This window comes from Trachypithecus francoisi, unplaced genomic scaffold (assembly GCF_009764315.1).
Source record: "Trachypithecus francoisi isolate TF-2019V2 unplaced genomic scaffold, Tfra_2.0 Lachesis_group2, whole genome shotgun sequence".
NCBI classification, from domain to species: Eukaryota; Metazoa; Chordata; class Mammalia; order Primates; family Cercopithecidae; genus Trachypithecus; species Trachypithecus francoisi.
Window position 1 is genome coordinate 59,882,180 of NW_022681465.1, and position 22,396 is coordinate 59,904,575.

Genomic DNA, 22,396 nt, shown 5'->3' on the forward strand with positions numbered 1-22,396 from the left:
GTCTCCAAACCTTAAAATATACACAGGGAGGATAAGAGACTCCTGCTTTCACATAAATGTTTAACCTAAACCATACATTATTTTAAGGCAAAAAGAAGTCATCAAAACTTGGGTCAACATGCAAGAGATTATGATTTTCCAGGTAAGTGTATGCATGGCTTTATTCACGATGTCAGGTAAGAAGAGAAAATCATTCAGTTTAACAGTGCAGCTCTTCATGTGTATCTTACTCTTACATCCGTCACAAGAACAAGCAAGATAAAATATTAAGAAAAAAATACTTGTGGCTTATAAAAAGTCACCAGAATGATTACATTTCTTTTATTTACTTGAGTTGTTAGTACCATATATCTGTTCATATGTATCTATTCATATATCTATTCACATAGCTACCTTGGTGTCATAATATTAACTCTATTCTTGGAAAGGAGATAGCTCAATAACTTCAACTCCAGGTGGTCAAATACACATTTCTGTATTGCAGAAGCAGTCGCAGTCAAAAACTGCTAAAACTAGAGACTTAAGAAATATCAGCTAATAGTAGTAGCGTTAGGATACAAGCTAAGCAAACCAAAATATACTAGTCAAAAAGATCTACAATTTTTTCCACAGACAAAATAGCACCAAAACATCAAACATAATGCCTTTAGAATATTGACTTTATTTAATACTTTCTCAGAGAAATACAAAATCATGCAAAATTCAATGTTGTCATTCTTCAAAGCCCCTTAAGCTTATCATTATTATGGAAGTCTGAAAAGAGGGAATACAAAGAAAATGAAATAGATCAATACAGAAAGATATACTATCATGTTGTTTGTTTTAAGATAATACGTGGACCCTTTTGATTGGTGGTGGAATAATCTATATGCCCTGCAGTAATGATTCTCGATGTATTAGAAACTGATTAATAAAAAAACATACTGCTTGTCACAGCAAAGACTTTGGACAAAGACTTTGGACATTGTTGTATATAAAGAAGCTCCTTAGCATTCCCATTTGAGAAAATTCCATGGATGATATAATTGTAAGGAAACTGCAACCAAAGAGTGGTAAGCAGAAGTAATGTAGGCAAAATCAGAGGCAGATGTTTAAGGGAAAGACAGCAATCTAGGTTTGTCCATGTAGTGGAAGACGAGGTCATGGGGCGTCAAATGTGGAATGTAAACCACAGACCTGTATGAAAGCACTTTTCTGACAGTGTCCAAATCAAAGTGATCCAGCTTGCAGAACTTGAGTTATGTGACTTGTGGGGGCCACTTGAAGAACATCAATATAACAAACAAATACGAAATTAACTAATACAATTTTTTACACTTTTTTCTACAGTGAGAATTCTAATTAAATGATGTAATTGAAAGTTGACAAGTGCCACAAACAAAAACGCAAAAAAAAAAAAAAAAGACAGATTCTAAAATTATTATTTAAATCCCTGAGACATCTCTGTAATCCCTTAAATGTTTTTCTAAATTTTTGGCTGCATACTCTTTGATCATCTGTCCAATTGACAAAAGTAAAAACAGAAAAAGACAGGTTACTGTTATTAAATTGATGCTTTGTATATCCCAGAAAAATCTGGCTTCCTTATTGTGTTATTCACTGCTCAATTTACCATATAGTTATACAAATTTTGAATAAATCTTAGTAGCATATAGGTGGCAAAGCAAGTAAACAGAAAGAAGCCCGTATATGATAATAATCCAGATTTAAAAAGAAAAAATTATTAAAGTTGTGTCCAATGTCTATTTGGATATCATTTAAGTATTAAGCATATAAAAGTCATTACAGAGGCACCTTTGGTATATAGAACTATTTAATTACATATTATTTGATATTATTTTATATGAAATAATGTTAGGAGTGTAATATATCACTAAGAAAGGTTTTTTAAATATATTTTTTTAAATAATGGCAATTTAAAAAAATATTTAAAAATCGCAGAATTTCACAAAACACACATCAAATTCCTTTGACAGACTTTAATAGTTGTCCACCGATATATTTATAAATTTTCTATTTTTATGGACAAATTATACAAACTGCAAGCCAGAAATAGGAAATAGGTGGGCATAAGACTAAATTTTAGAAAAAAGTTGAATTATGATAATTTGATAGGGAACACTGCAATTTTGAATTATATATTTTTATTCAATATTCTAATACAACTGTTTTGTAATAAGACATGTTCAGTGTCAAGAGTGGTAGAAATCTGTATTTTGTTTTATCAAACTAAACATTTTTACTTTCTTAATTACTACATGGATGTGGTTCAGATAATACTTGAACCAGAAGCAACTCTACTTTAAAAAGATATCTTTTAAATTATTTGTTAGGCTACATTAATCTTTTTAGTGATGTTGACATTCTTAACCTAGGTGTGGTTTTCCTATTCTCCAACTTGGAAGATTTGTGGATATTTTACCCTTTTATGAAGTGTCTACCCCACCAGTGAGAGAGATGAAAACAATCTTAGCAAGCAATGACAAATGGATTCAGTAAGGTTGATTCATACCACCTATTTTTACATTCCAAGAGCAACATTCCTCTCTCCATTCAATTGATACTATCAGCACAGATTTATATTTTTTCCTGACTTACCACAGTAAGCAAAATGAATGTTGCCTAGGAATTGATTGGGCAGTGAATAACTTGATTTGAGACATCATCTATGCTGACTGATGTTTTTAAAAATATTTGATTTAATGATCTACCTCCACGTACATCATCCAGTTAGATTATTTCCTTATTTATTTTTATTTATTTTTAAGTTTTTTGAGACAGAGTCTCACTCTGTCTCCAGGCTGAAGTGCAGTGGTGTGATCTTGGCTCACTGTAACCTCTGATATCCTGATTCAAGTTATTCTCTTGCCTCAGCCTCCCAAGTAGCTGGGATTACAGGCACGTGCCACCACACCTAGCCAATTTTTGTATTTTTAGTAGAGACAGGGTTTCTTCATATTGGCCAGGATGGCCAAGATGGTCCCGATCTCGTGACCTCGTGATCTGCCCTCCTGGGCCTCCCAAAGTGTTGGGATTACAGGCGTGAGCCACGAGGCCAGGCCAATAATATTTTTTTTATACATGCTATGTAAGCTTCTCAAAATCAAATGCTTGGGCCTGTGTAAGTGTGCATGTATGTTTATGTGTGTGCAAACACCTAAATAGACACCATAGTTACCACATAGATATTTTAGTAAATACCATCTGAGTAGGCATTTATTATCATGCTATATAAAGGTAATGAAATTTTTTTTGTATATGTCATCCATGCAATGTTACTAAGTACTTTATTATCCAAAGCAAATCATCAGTGCACACTGGTGGAATAATGTATATGTTTGATTTGTGTGAGAACAGGGATTGAGATCTCTAATCTCTGAGCCTCATCAGATCTTGATTAGGAAGTGTTACTATGAACCACTTTTCTATTATCAAAACACAGGGTCAAAAATAAAAAAGGGCCAGGTGTAGTGGCTGATCATGAAAACAGCATGTGGGTAATGACCCCATGATTCAATTACCTCTCACAAGGTCCCTCCCACAACACTTGGGGATAATGGGAATGACATTTCAAGATGAGATTTGGGTAGGGACATAACCAAACCATATCAAGCAGCAAGCAACTTTTGTGGTTTCTTTACCTGTTGATCAAAACTGGTCTGACATATTTGTAATTCAGGAATACAACTCAGATAGGTAAATGATGGTTGATAGATAGGTAGTTAAATAGATAGAACGTTATTAACTTCCTAGGACTGACAAGAAAAAACCACAAACTGGAAGGCTTAAAAGAACAGAAAATGATTTTCTCACAGCTCTAGAGGTTGGAGGTCTGAAATAAGAAGGTTGGCAGGGTCAGTTCCTGAGGGCTGTGAGGGAGAGTCTGTACCATGTTGCTCTCCTAGCTTCCAGTGGCTTGCCAGCAATCTTTGACATTTCTTGACTGGCAGATGCATTGCTTAAATCTTCTGCCTTTGCCTAATGTTCTCTCCGTGTGTCTCTCATGTAGTCATCCCTTTGTGCTTGTCTGACTCTGTCTTCGTATTTCTCCTTATTTATAATACCAGTCTGTTGGGCTAGGGTACACTCTAATGACTTCATTTTAACTTAATTATCACTGTAAAGATTTTCATTCCAAACTAAGTCATATTCTGAGCTACCTGTGGTTAGGACTTCAACATATATTTATTAGGAGACAAAATTGAACTCATAACCCATAGGTATATGTACAGATAGATTGCTAGATTATATTAAAAGGGACACAGAAACTCAGATTGATTTTGTATTCTTTACACATGGAGGTGGTGTCAACCTTATCAATTATGTATTTATTCAGATTGTTAGGTCTCAGGATAAAAGATAAAACTTTAAAGTTGCTTTTTAATATAGGCTATCTTGTTTATAACAGTTGATGAATTAACATGAAAGTATTGTGTCCATCATTTGAAATGTAGAGGAAGAATTTATAGATCAAAATTTCTGCAATTATTTCAGCATGTGAAACCTCATGATAAAATTAATAATAACTTAAGTTTTTGGTAACTTAAATCAATTGAGTTATTAAAACCTGTGAGAATATGTCACATCCCGGTCATGTAAAGAAATGCTATAAATATCAAGAATAAAGTATAGTTAGTAACCTCAAGAAAAAAAAAAAGACAGTCAATAAAAACAGAATGGAGTGCTAAAAAGTTTGCAATTCATAGAATAAACTATCAAAAGTTATAGAAGGTTTTAAATGGGAAACAGAATTTTAATAAGAGAATTATCTATGTAAGATAGGTGAACACTGGTAGAATATAGAGCTTCTCTCTTTTTTTGTGTGTTTTTGTTTTTATAAATAACCTAGAGAAAAGAAAAACTAAATGTGTTTTTAGATGACCTTTCTCTGGCCAATAAATAGTTACAGTGGAGTTGATATTCACAAGCTATGGTGATTGATTACATACGAGAAATGTGGAAGGTACACGAATATGCCACCCACAAACCCAAACCTTACTCAAAACTTCATTCTGAGTGTAGTTACCAGGTGATGGTACTCTATTACATGATGAAAGAAAAGCTAAAATCTAAAATGCTGGAACACAAAAATATTTTGTTTCTAACATTTTGTTGAAATTTTTGCCTGTTTTTATTTTTTTCTTTGTTTTGTTTAACTCTGAAAAAAAGATAACAAAATTTTAAAATAAGATAAAATGGGAAACTTGAAGCTGGGTTAAATGAAAAAAGATACTGGTATGTTTAATATATCCTACAAGAAGTAAGAAAATGTTGGCCGGGTGCGGTGGCTCAAGCCTGTAATCCCAGCACTTTGGGAGGCCGAGACGGGCGGATCACGAGGTCAGGAGATCGAGACCATCCTGGCGGACATTGTGAAACCCCGTCTCTACTAAAAAATACAAAAAACTAGCCGGGCGACGAGGCGGGCGCCTGTAGTCCCAGCTACTCGGGAGGCTGAGGCAGGAGAATGGCGTGAACCCGGGAGGCGGAGCTTGCAGTGAGCTGAGAGCCGGCCACTGCACTCCAGCCCGGGCGGCAGAGCAAGACTCCGTCTCAAAAAAAAAAAAAAAAAAAAAAAAAGAAGTAAGAAAATGTTTTCATGTGGTTCAGAGTGATTGGGAGAGAGAATAAATTAAACTCTAAAAACCAGCATAAAAAAGCTAAATAAGAAGACTGGCTACCTTCAAAAGCATTATTTTTTATAAAACCCCCAAAATGAAAGGTATGAAGAAGATAAAGAAAAAGGCTTGTGACCAGCTACTGGATAGGTATGATTTTTTTTTTTTTTTTTTTTTTGACACAGAGTCTCACTCTGGTGCCCAGGCTGGAGTGGAGTGGCACGATCTCTGCTCACTGCAAGCTCTGCCTCCGGGTTCACACCATTCTCCTGCCTCAGCCTCCCGAGTAGCTGGGACTACAGGTGCCCACTACCACACCCAGCTAATTTTTTGTATTTTAGTAGAGATGGGGTTTCACCGTGTTAGCCAGGATGGTCTTGATCTCCTGACCTTGTGATCCACCCACCTTGGCCTCCCAAAGTGCTGGGATTACAGGCGTGAGCCACTGCACCCGGCTGGGATAGGTATGATTTTAAAAAGCAAGTTGAATAGAAAAGCAAGGGAATTTAGTTCAGCTATGCAGGATAGTTTGGACTTTGACATACATTACATTTTGCTTTCTTTCTGAAAGTTTCTGCTTACCGAAAATATAGGAAGTGTTACTTCACAAAATAAGAAGTCTGTGTGTCAGAATTCTTTATATGACTTTGATTATGCTTTAAAATTTATATCATCCTTTTGACTATCCCTTTCTGTTCTGTCATGGGGATTAGTGGGAGTTGGGGAAGGAATATGTTTGGTAAACTCTGTCTCTTATACTGGAAGTAGGTTTCTTATATTTTTGATATACTAACAAATAAAAAAAAATTTTGAAACTTAGTGGATTCTTAGCTGCAAAATCTAAGTGAAAGGCAACCAGTCTAGGGTATTTAGGGATTTGCTGGTGAGAGATGACAATGTGCTAGCAGCCCTCTCTCATTCTCGGTGCCTCCTAGGCTTAGGTGTCTGCTCTGGCTGCACTGGAGGAGCCCTTCAACCCACCGCTGAACTGTGGGAGCCCCTCTCTGGGCTGGTTAAGGCCAGAGCCAGCTCCCTCTGTTTGTGGGAAGGGGTGGAGGGAGAGGCACAGGCAGGAACCCGGACTGCGCACAAAGCTTGCCAGCCAGTACGAGTTCCGGGTGGGCGCAGACTTGGCAGGCCTTGCACTCGGAATGACCAGTGGTGCCACCAGCCCTGAGCAGTGAGGGGCTTAGCACCTGGGCCAGCAGCTGGGGAGGGTGCGCTGGGTCCCCCAGCACTGCTGGCCTGCACACACCATGCTTGAATTCTCACGGGGCCTCAGTCACCTCCCCATGGGACAGGGCTCAGGACCTGCAGCCTGCCATGCCTGAGCCCCACCTTGCCAACGTGGGCTCCTGTGCAGAGGAAGCCTCCCCATGGGCCCACCCCCTGCTCCATGGCGCCTGGTCCCATCGACCATCCAAGGGCTGAAGAGTGCGGGCACATGGTGCCAGGACTGGCTCACAGCTCTGCCTGCTGCTCCAGTGCAGGATCCACTAGGCAAAGCCATCTGGGCTCCTGAGTTAGGTTGGGACTTGGAGAACTTTTATGTCTAGCTAAAGGTTTGTAAACACATCAATCAGCACCCTGTGTCTAGCTCAAGGTTTGTAAACACACCAATCAGTGTTCTGTGTCTGACTAATCCAGTGGGGACTTGGAGAACTTTTCTGTCTAGCTAAAGGATTGTAAATGCACCAATCAGCACTCCATGTCTAGCTAAAGGTTTGTAAACATACCAATAAGCAACCCGTCAAAATGGACCAATCACCTCTCTGTAAAATGGACCAATCAGCGGGATGTGGGTGGGGTCAGATAAGGGAATTAAAGCAGGCTGCCTGAGCCAGCAGTGGCAACAGCGTCTGGGTCCCCTTCCATGCTGTGGAAGCTTTGTTCTTTTGCTCTTTGCAATAAAGTTTGTTGCTGCTCACTCTTTGGGTCTGCACTGCCTTTATGAGCTGTAACACTCACTGCGGAGGTCTGCAGCTTCACTCCTGAAGCCAGCGAGACCACAAACCCACTGGGAGGGATGAACAGCTCCGGATGGGAGGAATAAATAACTCCAGACCGCAAAAATGTGGAGCTTCACTCCTGAAGTCAGCCAGATCACAAACCCACCAGAAGGAAGAAACTCCAGACACATCTGAACGTCTGAAGGAAAAAACTCTGGACTAACATCTTTAAGAACTGTAACGCTCACCACGAGGGTCTGCGGCTTCATTCTTGAAGTCATCAAGACCAAGAACCCACCAATTCCAGACACAGTGGTATATAGGTTTGTATGAAGGAGAAGGGCTCCTGTGACTAGTGAAAAGTAGAGCTTGTTGAGGCAATACCACAAATTTTTACCAGGAAAGGTAATCCCTTTCAATCAAACCCTTGGTTTATCACTTCAGAACTGATTGGTTAGAGTGGGGTATGGCCTGGTGGAGTGCTAAAATTCAGTTTATTGAGTCTAGCAAAAACACTTCAAAATTTATTATTTAGTTTTCTGCTGTCTGACCAGTTTCCCTAGAAACAATTGTTTTGATTTTTTTTTTTTTTTTTTTTTTTTTTTTGAGACTGAGTCTCGCTCTGTCACCCAGGTTGGAGTGCAGTGGCGTGATCTCGGCTCACTGCAAGCTCCACCTCCCGGGTTCATGCCATTCTCCCGCCTCAGTGTTTTGATTCTTTTGTCTGTGGTCCTGACTGTTAGCTACTTTACATCCTTAGGCTCAAGCCTGTGCAGTGGGTAAAACTTAATATAATATTTTTGTATCACTGTTTTATTGATAGTTAATGTTCAGTGCCCAGAACAATGCATACCGTATTGTACACGTAGGGTAGTTATTTATTAAATGCATGGATGAATATTAAAACTTTGTTATCATCTTGCATAAACTTGGGCTAATCTGAGGGCTTTTAGTTATCACTGGCTTGGCAATGAAGCAAAGCAGTAGGTTAGAGAATTTACCCCAGGGTTCAGTTGCATGGTTCTCTTTTCCATATCCACTATTTATTAGCTATGTAAATTTGGGAGCTACTTTTAAATTTGTGTGCCTTAGTTTTATCTTCTATAACATAGAAATATTTGGTTTTGTGTTTATTGTGAATATTAAATTGTGAACTGTCTAATATATGCCGTGCAATCAAAGTTAGCTATTGAAAAAATTAAGGTGTGTAATGGATATGCTACAATAATAAAACAGCTAGCACAGCTGCAACAACATAAAACTTTTCACAGAAGCAAGAACATTAATTCAGTGAACATCTACATATCAGAAGGCAAGTCCCAGAGTAATGAAGGACTGACTTTTATCTGGATTCTGACTCTTCTGTTTTGGCCCTAGCACTTTACTACCACAGAGGTACGGGATGTATAGTATAACCTTTTTGAGTTTCAGTTTTCTCCTCTATATGTAGCAGATAATAATGCATGTTAGGTTTTAGATATTGTGTAGATAATTGTCTCTCATATTTCTTAAATCTGCGTGTATCATTCCATTTTCTTGCCATGTGTACAATAGGATTAATTAAATGACCTCTCAACTGGTGAGATCACATGCAAGTAGGTCCCTCTTACTCTCTCTGAAGCTAAATAAATAGTTTTTATAATTTTTATCAGAACATAGGCCATTTATGTTCTTTGAAAAGAGAAAAAGAGAAAGGTGAAATGCTGAGGAAAAAGGAAGGGAGGAAGGAAGGAAAGAAAGAAATGCCTGTGATCCCACTATACATGTATAACAATAATGTCTTACATGACATTAATGGAATTTTATCATGCATGCAGTCTTTCCAGGGTCATTTTTTTAATTGGTGGAATTATCTTACACCCACAATCCTCAAGCATAGATAACTGATTTTTTTTACATCTTGCTTTGCATTTTTATATTCACTTATTCATGCTTCTATATTTATAGTGAATTAGATGTTGGCACATTTCTAGAATTATTGGCTTTTATGTTTTTTAAATCTTTATGATTAAGTGTGAGTTATTTGATAGTTTTAATTTTATACATGATATTTTTACATTGGAAGTGCTGGATTAAAACAAGATGAATTAGGAAACTCTATACTTTATGGGGGAAGAGCTCCAAAATAACTTCAGTAATTATAAAATTGTAGCTTCCTGAAAATTTAGTGAGTTGTTGGCTATGGAGCTGCCTGGACTGGTACATTTAAATGTACATTTTTAATTACTTTTTCTTTGGTCAATTCTGTACTTATAGATCTATTAAACTTGTATAGTTTTCTTGCGTCAATTTAAATTTTGACAGAGATTCAGCTATTTCCTCTGGATTTTAAAAATTATTGTAGAGAATTTTTAATATTTTCCATATCTATGACTATTTCTCTTTTCTTCAAAATATTTTTGGAAGGGTCATATTTTATCTCTATTTTATTTTCAATTTTACTAATTTCATATTTCATCTGTATTATGCTTTTCTTACTCCATTTTTATATTGCTTTATTTTTCTAGTTTAAGGTGATAACAAATCCAGTTTTTTGCTTGATTAACAAAAAATATTCTTTCTACTGTATCTTTTTGCCTTTAAGTAGAGCTTTAATTTTGTCTCTTTGGACAAAGGTGCTTGTTTTTGCTGAGGAAGAAACACATTAATTGTAGATGGTCTTAATTTGAATATATAACCAAAACTGACAACATTTTTTTTCCCTTTTATCTGAGTTAAGTAGTTTGCAAACTTTCTTCTCAATACAGATCCAGAACAACGAAATTGTCTTCCTCCTTTTCAAATGTTGCTTCACCATTTATTTGTCAGAGAAAATGAATAAAGAGAATCAAGATAACACCCTTAGCTCTCCCCACCAAATCTTTTCCCAAAACTGCACTTGAGCTCATATACTTTGTTTAAATGTTAAAATGTATGAATAGTGTGTGCTCCTTACTTTACTGGACTATATGTCTTCATTCTGTGCCTGCACCATCATTCATCCACCACCATTTATCCACTCCCTGAGAGATCATTCACATCATCATGCAACCATGATGAATTAACTGCAATTAGAATAATGCTTGCCCTTAACCCCGCAATTCCTTCACACACTTCTTGAGTATTCTTTATAGCAAAATCCCTAAGTAGCCCTCTATACTGGCTGTTTCTACTTTCTCACATTCCATTTTCTAATTAAAGTGCTCTAATTAGGATTTTATCCCAGCACACTGTTAATCCACCCTTGTTAAAATTACAACATTCATTCTGCCAAATCCAGTAGTCAATTCCCAAACTTTGTCTAAATTTTAATTTTCAATCCAATCTCCTTCTTGTCTCTTGTCTTAGTGTTGCTTCCCCTTGTTCTTGGTTCCTGTTTCTAAAATATTCTATGGTTCAACTTTGGCTCTTTTTTTTAACCTATCTTACTTTAGAAATAATTCCTATTCTTCACTGTAAATTAGAAAAACCTGAATAGGGCCCAGAAATGGGGATTTTTCAAGAGGTTTACTTTTGTAGGCAGGATTGAGATTCACTGTCTTCCAAGAATTCTTTAAGTGATTTTGTCCAAGCTTTGGCGATAGATACTGTATTTTGACTAGATAAAAAATGGAAGAAAGTGGGACTAAAGTAAGATAAATGTTCATACGATTACATATTTAAATAAAACCAAGAATGTGTTTTATAGAAATGTGCAAAATGGGGTTATAATGATGACATACTTAAATTTAAAAAAAAATATCCTGCAGTGCCAAAGTCCCTGTAGTTACTTGTGTGAAATTTATCTCTGTGAAGCATCTAAGAACTAAGAAGATATAAATTTAAATAAATGTATGTTTTGAATGTATATTTGACTTTTAAATTTTGAAATTTAAAGTTTTCATTTGTTAATATTTAACCTAAACTGTTTTATATATTACTTGTAAGAATGCCATATGTAGTTTTGCTTAAATACCCTTTACTAGTGTTACTGTATCAACAACCATCACAAATGCATGTGTCTTCCAATAATGCATACATATTGTTAGAATGCATACTTTCACTCATGGAAGTGCTATTTGTAATAGCTTCAACTAGACACTGTTGAACTGTCCATGAAAACAGAATAGATCCAGCAAAACAAAATCCAAAAATAAACAAATAAGACTACATTAAACTAAAAAGCTTCTGCAGAGCAAAGGAAACAGTAAAGAGACTGAAGAGACAACCTGACAACCTATAGAATGAGGGAAAATATTTGTAAACTATTTGTGCAACAAGGAACGAGTATCCAGAATATGTAAAGAACTAAAAAAAAAAAAAAAAAAAAAAAAAATTCCTCAATAGCAAGAAACCAAATAATCCAAGTCAAAGGTAAACAAAGGATCTCAATAAACATTTCTCAAAAGAGGACATACAAATGACCAAAAAAAGGCTCAACATCACTAACCATCAGGGAAAAGCAAATCAAAACCATAATCAGATATCGTTTCACTCTACTTAGAACGGCTATCATCAAAAGACAAAAGACAAAAAGTAGCTAATGCTGATGAAAATATGAATCAAAGGAAATTTTTATACACCATTGGTGGTAATATACATTAATGCAGCCATTATTGAGATTCAGAAAGATGGCAAAACAGAATCCAAGAAAAATAAAAATTATAATAAAGTGATACAGGAGCTGAAGGGTAAAATAGTTGGCATAAAAAAGAACCTAATGGGGGCCAGACACCGTGGCTTACGCCTGTAATCCCAGTACTTTGGGAGGCCGAGGAGGGAGGATCATGAGACCAGGAGATTGAGACCATCCTGGCAAACGTGGTGAAACTCCGTCTCTACTAAAAATACAAAAAAGTTAGCTGGGAGTGGTGGCGGGCACCTGTAGTCCCAGCTACTCGGGAGGCTGAGGCAGGAGAATGGCGTGAATCTGTGGAGGGCGGAACTTGCAGTGAGCGGAGATCACGTCACTGCACTCCAGGCTGGGCAACAAAGCGAGAAGTGAGACTCCCCACCGCCAAAAAAAAAAAAAGAACCTAATGAGTCATGGTCTGATAGAGCTAAATAACGTAAATAACCAATACAAAAATTTCACAATCACAAGTATTGGCAGCATAATATACCAAATTGAGGAAGCAATCTCAGATCTTAAAGACTGGTAATCTGAAATAAGACAGACACAAAAATAAAGGAAAAAGAATAAAAAGAAATGAGCAAAATCTCTGAGGAGCATGGGATTATGTAAAAAGCCAGAATCCTGAAAGGGATGGGGAGAAAGCAAACAACTTGGAAAACATATTTGAGTATATCATCTATGACAACTTCCTCAACCTTGCTAGAGAGGCCAACAGTCAAATTTAGGATATACAGATAACTCCTGCAAGATTCTACAGAAGAATATCATCCCCAAGACACACAGTCATCAGATTTTCCAAGGTAACAAAGGAGAGAAAGAACAGGTCACCTACAAAGGGAACCCTATCAGGCTAACGGTGGACCTTTCAGGTGAAACCCTACAAGCTAGAAGAGATTGGGCTCCTAAAACTCATTGTTTATATTTAGCATTGTTTATATTTAACATTCTTAAAGAAAAAAACAATCAACCAAGAATTTTATATCCAGCCAAACTATGCTTCCTAAGTAAAGGAGAAATAAGATCCATTTCAGATAAGCAAATGTTGAGGAAATTCAACCACTAGATCTGTCGTACAAGAGATCTTGAAAGCATAACTGAATATAGAAAGGAAAGACCACTACTAGCTAATACAAACACACATGTAAGCACACAGACTAGCGTCACTGTAAAGCAACCACAAAAACAAGTGAACATGATAACCAGCTCACAGCACAATGACAGGATCAAATTCACACACATCAAGACTAACCTTGAATGTAAATGGACTAAATGCCCCACTTGAAAGGCACAAAGTGGCAAGCAATCCCAGAACTTTGAGTGGCCAAGGTGGGTGGATCACAAAGTCAGGAGTTCAAGACCAGCCTGGCCAATATGGTGAAACCCTGTCTCTACTAAAAATACAAAAATTAGTCAGGCATGGTGGCATATGTCTGTAATCCCAGCTACTCAGGAGGCTGAGGCAGGATAATTCTTTGAATCTAGTAGGTGGAAGCTGCAGTGAGCTGAGATTGCACTGCTGCACTCCAGCCTGGGTGACTGTGCAAGATTTTGTCTTGGGAAAAAAAGAAAAAAAAGCAAGACCCAATGGTATACCATCTTCAAAAGACCCATTTCACACATAGTGACACTCATAAGTTCAAAATATGGGGATAAAGAAAAAAATGTACCAAGCAAATGGAACATAGGAAAAAGCAGGGATTGCAATCTTAATTTTAGACAAAACAGATTTTGACCAAAAAAGATCAAAAAAGACAAAAAATGAATATTATATAATAATAAAGGGTTCAATTCAACAAGAAGACCTAACTATCCTTGTATATATGCATCCAACACAGGAGTACCCAGATTCATAAAGCAAGTTCTTAAGGACCTACAAAGAGACATAGACAACCTCACAATGACAGTGGGTGACTTCAACACTTCATTGACAGTATTAGACAGATTTTTGAGGCAGAGAATTAACGAAGATATTGAGGACCTAAACCCAATATTGGACTAAATGAGTCAGATAGACCTTGACAGAACTCTACAACAATAACAACAAAAAACAGAGTATACATTCTTCTCGTTGCTACATGGCATATATTCTAAAATCAATCACATAATTGGACATTAAAACAGTCTTCAACAAATGTAAAAGACCACGGCACAATAAAAAAAAGAAGTCAAGGCCAGGGGTGGTGGGTCATGCCTGTAATCCCAGCACTCTGAGAGGCCGAGGCGGGCGGATCACGAGGTCAAGAGATCGAGACCATCCTGGCTAACACAGTGAAACCCGGTCTCTATTAAAAATACAAAAAATTAGCCCAGCATGGTGGCGGGTGCCTGTAGTCCCAGTTACTCGGGAGACTGAGGGAGGAGAATGGCGTGAACCCAGGAGGCGGAGTTTGCAGTGAGCCGAGATGGTGCCACTGCACTCCAGCGTGGGCGTCAGAGCAAGACTCCATCTCAAAAAACAACAACAACAACAACAAAAAGAAGTCAAGACTAAGAAACTGACTCAAAACTATGTAACTATATGGAAATTAAACTACCTGCTCCTGTATAACTTTTGAGTAAATAATAAAAATAAGGCATAAATCAATAAGTTCTTTTTTTTTTTTTATTATACTTTAAGTTCTAGGGTACATGTGCATGACGTTTATATCATGTATAACTCCCCAATGCAATCCCTCCCTCCTCCCCCCTCCCCATGATAGGCCCCAGTGTGTGATGTTCCCCTTCCCGAGTCCAAGTGATCTCATTGTTCAGTTCCCACCTATGAGTGAGAACATGCGGTGTTTGGTTTTCTCTTCTTGTGATAGTTTGCTAAGAATGATGGTTTCCAGCTGCATCCATGTCCCTACAAAGGACGCAAACTCATCCTTTTTATGGCTGCATAGTATTCCATGGTGTATATGTGCCACATTTTCTTAATCCAGTCTGTCACAGATGGACATTTGGGTTGATTCCAAGTCTTTGCTATTGTGAATAGTGCCGCAATAAACATACGTGTGCATGTGTCTTTGTAGTAGAGTAATTTATAATCCTTTGGGTATATACCCAGTAGTGGGATGGCTGGGTCATATGGTACATCTAGTTCTAGGTCCTTGAGGAATCGCCATACTGTTTTCCATAATGGTTGAACTAGTTTACAATCCCACCAACAGTGTAAAAGTGTTCCTATTTCTCCACATCCTCTCCAACACCTGTTGTTTCCTGACTTCTTAATGATTGCCATTGTAACTGGTGTGAGATGGTATCTCATTGTGGTTTTGATTTGCAAGTTCTTTGAAAATAATGAGAACATAGATAAAACAAATCAGAATCTCTGGGGCAGAGCTAAAGCAGGGTTAAGAGGATAATTCATAGAATTAAATGTTCTCATCAAAAAATTAGAAAGGTCTCAAATTAATAACCTAACATCACAACTGAAAGAATTAGAGAAGCAAAGAGAAATCAACCCAGGCTAGCAGAAGACAAGAAATTACAAATATCACAGTCAAACTAAAGAAAATCAAGACATGAAAAACCATTAAAAAGATTAACAAATCCAGAAGATGATTTTTAAAAATAATAATAGAATAGGTCACTAGTTAGAATAATAAAAAAGAAAACAGAAAAGATCCGAATTAACACAATTAGATATAATGAAGGGACTATTATTACCAACCCAGCAGAAGTGAAAACAACCATTGGAATCTACTATGTACACTTTTATGTACACAAACTAGAAAACCAAGAAAAGATGGATACATTTCTGAACTCGTGTACCCTCCCAATACTGAGTCAGGAAGAAACTCATTCCCTGAACAGACCAGTTATGAGCTCAAAAATTTAATCAATAGTAAATAGCCTACCAACTAAAAAAGCCCAGTACTTGAATTCACAGTCAAATTCTACCAGATGCACAAAGAAGAGCTGGTACCATTTCTACAGAAACTATTTCAAAAAAATTGAGGAGAAGCATCTCCTCCAAACTCATTCTATGAGGCCAGCATCATCTTGGTACTAAAACCTAGCAGATATTAAAAAAAAAAAAAATTAAGGCTAATATTCTTGACAAACATTGATGTAAAAATCCTCATCAAAATAATTATAAATCAAATCCAGCACACTTCAAAAATCTTATCCACCATGATCGAGTTGGCTCTGTTCCCAGCATGCAAAGTTGGTTAAACACATGCAAATCAATAAATGTGATTCATCACACAAACAGAACTAAAGACAAAACCCACATGATTCTCTCAATAGATGCAGAAAAGTCTTTTGATAAAATTCAACATCACTTCATGTTTAAAAATTTCAATAAACTATTAATAGGCATTGAATGAACATACCTCAAAATAATAAGAGCTATCTATGACACACCCACAGCCAACATTATACTGAATAGGCAAAGATGAAAGTATTCTCCTTGAGAACGTACACAAGGTAAGGATGACTTCTCTCACCATTCCTGTTCAATATAGTATTGGAAGTCCTAGATACAGCAATCAGGCAAGAGAAAGAAAGAGCATCCAAATGTGAAGAAAGGAAGTAAAATTATCTCTCTTCAGCTGACATGATTCTATATCTAGAAAATGCCATAGTCTCAGCCCAAATGCTTCTCCAGCTGATAAAAAACTTTAGCAAAGTAGCAGGATACAAAATCAATGTACAAAAATGACTAGCATTTCCATACATCAGCAACAGCCAAACCAAGAGCCAAATCTTGTATAAACTCCCATTCACAATTGCCACAAAAAGAATAAAATACCTAGAAATGTAACTAACCAGAGAGGTGAAAGATTTCTACAATGAGAATTACAAAATACTGCTCAAAGAAATCAGAGAAGACACAAATAAATGGAAAAACATCCCAGGCTTATAGATAGGGAAAATCAATATCATTAAAATGGCTATACTGCCCAAAGCACTTTACAGATTCAATGTTATCCCAATCAAACTACCAATAACATTCGTCACAGAACTAGAAAAGACTATTTTAAAATTTATATGGAACCAAAAAAGAACCCAAATAGCCAAGGCAATCCTAAGCAAAAAGGATGAAGCTGAATGCATCACATTACCTGAATTCAAATTATACTATAAGGTGGCAGTAACCAAAACAGCATGCTACAGGCACAAAAACAGGAATATAGACCAATGGAACAAAATAGAGAGCCTAGAAATATGACCACACATCTATGACTATCTGATCTTCAACAAAGCTGACAAAAATAAGCAATGGAGAAAGAGTCTCTATTCAATAAATGGTGCTGGGATAACTGGCTAGTTATACGCAGTAGATTGAAGCAGGACCCCTTCCTTATACCATATACAAAAATCAACTCAAATGAACTAAAGGCTAAAATGTAAAACCCAAAACCATAGGAACTCTGGAAAACAACAAAGGCAATATCATCCTAGACACAGGAATGGGCAAACATTTAATGACAAAAACACAGAAAGCAATTGCAACAAAAGCAAAAATTGACTAGTGGGATCTAATTAAACTTAGGAGCTTCCGCTCAGCAAAACAAACTATCAACAGAGTAAACAGATAACCTACAGAATGGGAGTAAGTATTTAGAAATTATGCATCTGACAGATGTCTAATACCTAGTATTTATTAATATTAGAAATGTAAACAAATTTACAGGAGAAAACAAACAACCCCGTTAAAACGTGGGCAAAGGATATGAACAGACATTTCTCAAAAGAAGACATACATGTGGCCAAAAAGCATATGAAAAAAGCTCAACATCATTGATCATTAGAGAAATTAAAATCAAAACCATGATGAGATACCATCTCACACCAGTCAAAATGGTTATTAGAAAGTCAAAAAATAACAGACACTGGGGAGGTTACAGAGAAAAAGGAACACTTATACACTGTTGGTTGGAGTATAAATTAGTTCAAACATTGTTGAAACCAGTACGGCAATTCCTCAAAGTGCTACAGGAACTACCATATGACCCAGGAATCCCATTACTGGGTATATACCAAGAGGAATATAAAACATTCTACTATGATGACACATTCACACAAATATTTACTGCAGCACTATTCACAATACAAAAACATGGAATTAGCCTAAATTCCCATCAATGACAGATCAGACAAAGAAAATGTTGTATACACCATGGAATACTATGCAGCTATAAAATGAATGAGATCATATCTTTTGCAGGAACATAAATGGAGCTGTAGATTATTATCCATAACCAACTAATAAATGCAGGAACAGAAAACCAAATGCCACATGTTCTCACTTATAAGTGGGAGCTAAATAATAAGAACACAAAGAAGAAAACAACAGACACTAGGGTCTCCTTGAGGGTGGAGGGTGGGAGGAGGGAGAGGAGCAGAAAAGATAACTCTTTCATACTGTGTTTAATACCTGGGTGATGAAATTATATGTGCCATTAAAAAAAAAAAAAAAAAAAACCATGACATGTGTTTTCCTGTAATGAACCTTCATATACACCCCCAAACTTCAAATAGAAGTTAAAAAATGGGTAAATACATTTTTTACAAATTCACATTGTTCATATCTTAATTGATTATTCTTGTATTGTTTCTGTGTTCATATACTGATATATTGAATAACCAGATAAGAGGAATTTTAATAAGATTTTTGAATATTCTCTAGCTCTATCTTCACCAGTTCTGACCTAATACAGTGAGTAGATTCCAATATTTGGGTATTTAGCAAGTTCTCTGGGGAAATCTGACATATCTAATGACTATGTTTCGAGAAAAAATCAAACTTAACAGAAAGATTGTAATGTCTCTTTTATCTGAGTAGATTTTTTGTACTTCTTAACATTGCTGAAACGTATTTTTTTTGCAAGTGTTTCCTTACATTAAAAATGAATATGATTTATATGTAATATTAAAATTCTTTCTGCTGTTTATGAAGTAGAAACTTATTAGGAAAGCCTATAGAGTAAACAGAATCAATAAAAGATTATGAGAATCTTTTGAGCCAGAAAATAGTCTAGAGAGCACAGAGCGATATTAATTAACACTAAAAGGAAATAAAAGTTTAGATGGATGTTTTAATTTAATCTAAATGTAAACATTTGCAAATGTAGAGAAAAGATGAGGCAAAAAGCTGTGATATAACTGAAACTACTAGGAACTATATAATTTGAATTGGGTTTGTTACGTTAGACGACATGAATTGAATGTTTCATTTACTTTTTATAAAGATGCTTCAAATTACTTCATTTTTTAAATTAATCATGAGTTACAATACAATTTCCTATATTCAAGAAATTTTATCTCCTATCAAGGGCATGTAAAAATCTTACTGACCCATTTAGTGAAATATCATTTTCTTTAAATACATTCCATTCCTGTTGCCTTTCAGGAAACTTTTAGTTGATAAAACGACTGCTTACAAAAAGCAATCTCAATCAATTACATTTCAATATGCTTACCCTTGACACTCACCACCTCTGAACATATATTGCTGTTAATATGAAAAATTCAGTTCAGATGTTCAAAGCAGAAATCAAGTAACAGCTGCAAAATTCACAAAAAGAATAAATTTGACTGCAAAGGATCAACATAGGTGTATTTTACTCTAAAGTCTGTCATTGAATCGAATCTATAATTTAAAATACAAATTCAAAATCTATAATTTAAAATATAAAATGATAGCTGCTGTTTATTAAGAACTTGAGTGAATTGTTTCAATTGTTTGGCTATCCAAAACAATCATGAAGGAGGGTTAAAGAGGCAGACACTAAAACTTAGACATATTCAATATGTTGTCCAAGATAAACATTCTGATGCAGAGTACAGCTCCACTACTGTGCCTCACTCAACTGGTATAAACTCTTATTCTTCTGTCAGTCAGTATCAGGTGCTTTATTCATTACTTTTTTCAGGTAACATCTTCCAGAATGAAAACCACTATTGACCTTATAAAAGAGGAGCTAGTCATTTTTCTACCCAGCCCAGAGGCAAGAATACTTGCAAGTTTTACCTTGGGACTATAACCTAGATAAAATTCACACATGCACACACACCTATGTGAGAAAAACATATAAACATAAAACATATAATTTTTTCACATATATAAGATATACATTTGAACTATATGGGACTATATGTGAATTTAACCTATGTGTTACATATATTCATATATATTCATATATATGCATGTACATTTATTTAATCTGTTATAGTCCCAAGAAGTTTTCAGATGTTAAATAATTTTAGGCATACTTTCAACCCCCTTCTCTAGGATATAAGCAAATAAACAACCTAGAATAATCCCTAACATGTGATTCATTTTTAAAAAATTGTTAGTAAATGTTCCTTTAAACTTCTTAGGTGGGTGAATTTGTACATAGGACAGAGCAGAAGAGTGAATTCATAAAGAGAGTACACGAAGACAGAATAAAGTTACAAAAAAGATGGAAAATTTTATTAAAAATTTTAATAGTCACATTAGGAAGAAGATAGTCTAATACTAATCAAATTGCAATTGCAATTTGAGTAGAGAAGTAAAAATACAGGAACAAAGATATATGAACAGATAATGCCTGAGTAGACATTGAGAATTTTGTAAGGTTATTGGAGGAATGAATCTTTAGATATAGAAAATAAAATTCACAAACACACACACAAAATAATCAATGATCAATTTTGTTTAAATTAATGGCTGAAATAAAAACTCTTCAACAGTTTACAAACTTAGTTTTAAAAGGCCAGATAGCAAATATCTTATGAACTATACTTTGTCTTGTCCATACTCCTAAAGCAGTGATTAATAACACGTAAATGAGTGCATGTGGCTGTGTCCTGAAAAACAAAAACAAGGAATCTGGGCTATAATTAGCCAACTTCTGGTCTAAAGAAATATTATAATAACTTGCATGAACTCTAATTTTTCCACAGCAAAATATGAGAATCAGAATTGTGGAATTTATGTAATTAAAGTGCTAAAATGAAGTAACTGGAAAGTAACTGTCAACCTAGAACTGTATTCTCATCTTTTTGGAATTATACAAATCCAAATTATTTGCAGAAAAACACAAAGACATTTTACCAGAGCAGAGCTAGCTCACTAAGAAAATTTTTTAAACAGTATTTAGGAAATAATAAATATTATGCCATATAAATTGTTCTGAGATGTAAAGTAAAATTTGATAAAATATTGACTAATATGTTGATAATTCTAAGCAGAGTTTGGCCACCTAACGTTAATAATCATTATTTTTATTTGAAAACTGAGTAAAAGAATCATAGAACTGAAGTGCTGATTGTTAGTAAAACGTAGGACAGAAGAGGATTGGTCAAAGTTAGTATTATCTGGTTTTCTTTTTCTTTAGTAAAATTAATTATTGCAATTACATTTCTTTAACATGCTTAATGAAAATATTAAAAGAATTATAGTTACTTTAAGACAGCAGAAGAGAAGAAATACAGATTTTAATTAAATAATAATGACAGTCCAGGTGCAGTGGCTCATGCCTGCAATCCCAGCTCTTTGGGAGGCCAAGAGAGGTTGATCACAAGGTCAAGAGATTGAGACCATCCTGGCCAATATGGTGAAATTCCATCTCTATAAAAATACACACACACACACAAAAATTAGCCAGGCGTGGTGGCAGGTGCCTGTAGTCCCAGCTACTCAGGAGGCTGAGGCAGGAGAATGGCGTGAACCCAGGAGGCAGAGCTTGCAGTGAGCCAAGATTGCACCACTGCACTGTAGCCTGGGCAACAGAGCAAGACTCTGTTACAAAAAAAGAGAGATAAAACTGAACAGTAGACTTAGGTAATGAGCACATAAATGATTCTGATTATATCAAGATAAATTGGTATTCAAAATAATGATTATTGGGCTAAAATTATCTCCCAAATTACAGACAGATAAATATATTGGATAAAAATTTAAATGTACATTAAAATTTGATACATAATAAAAAGGCATTCTCAAATACAGAAGAGTACCAGATTCTAAATAAAAAAAAAAAAGGATACATCTAGAAAATACCACCTAAATTTAGTGTTTTTATCTTAATATTTTATATTTATGTGTAGTGATGAACACCAAATTTAGAATGGTGACCAGGTCAGGTGGAGAAAAATGACAATGTAATCAGGAGGTATTCATGAGCCTTCAGTTTAATTGCCAATATTTTATTTTCTAATTTTGCAAAAAAGTGACCAACCTCATTTATAACATGAGGGATACAAACTATAAGGGAACACAATTTTTCATCTATTAGATTGGCAGAAAACAACAAATT